The following is a 555-nucleotide window of genomic DNA, read 5'->3' on the forward strand; positions in this document are numbered from 1 at the left end:
GAGTGCTGGGATTAAAGGCGTGCGCCACCACTGCCCAGCTTAATTTGTTCTTTTTTTTTTTTAAAAAGAGATAGCAGGACCAAAGAATTATGACATTTTAGTGTTTCTCTTTTAGACTTGGGGTTGACTTTTCCAGCAGACTCAAGCCCTACATTTCAAGGGACCTAGTGAGGGTCCCAGGCTTGCTTCATCGTTTACCTTTTCACCAGAAGTTTTAGCTCTTTACAAAACAGAAAAGGAAGAGTATAAGAACTGCTTTAAGTGAGCCAGTGTTCTTGTGTGTCCACTTAATTGTACACATTGTTTTAAAATTAAGAACACACTGACTTCAAGAACATAGGTAGTTCATGATTCTGGAGTAGTAAATAAAAGACCTCTAAGACCAGTCTTAGACTTTAGACTTTCTCTTCGGGTCCCTTTTTAAAAAAATATTTCTCTAATTTAACAGTTACTGAGTGGGGAGCATATATTAGAAATAGTGATGCATATGTAGTCGGCACCATTATAAAACCCTTATAACCCTGAGGGCTTTACAGCGAAGTGGGGTCCTGGACA

The 555-nt window shown here is 38.7% G+C and overlaps 1 protein-coding gene across 1 annotated transcript in view; it reads left to right on the forward strand.

Moving 5' to 3' along the window:
* Positions 1–555, forward strand: part of Rab21 (RAB21, member RAS oncogene family) — a gene marked incomplete at its 5' end in the record, with an annotated part of 38,420 nt that overhangs the window by 24,412 nt on the left and 13,453 nt on the right. The gene's annotated exons all lie outside the window — the stretch shown is intronic.

The sequence above is a fragment of the Microtus ochrogaster genome, chromosome 24 (genome assembly GCF_000317375.1).
Source record: "Microtus ochrogaster isolate Prairie Vole_2 chromosome 24, MicOch1.0, whole genome shotgun sequence".
NCBI lineage: Eukaryota > Metazoa > Chordata > Mammalia > Rodentia > Cricetidae > Microtus > Microtus ochrogaster.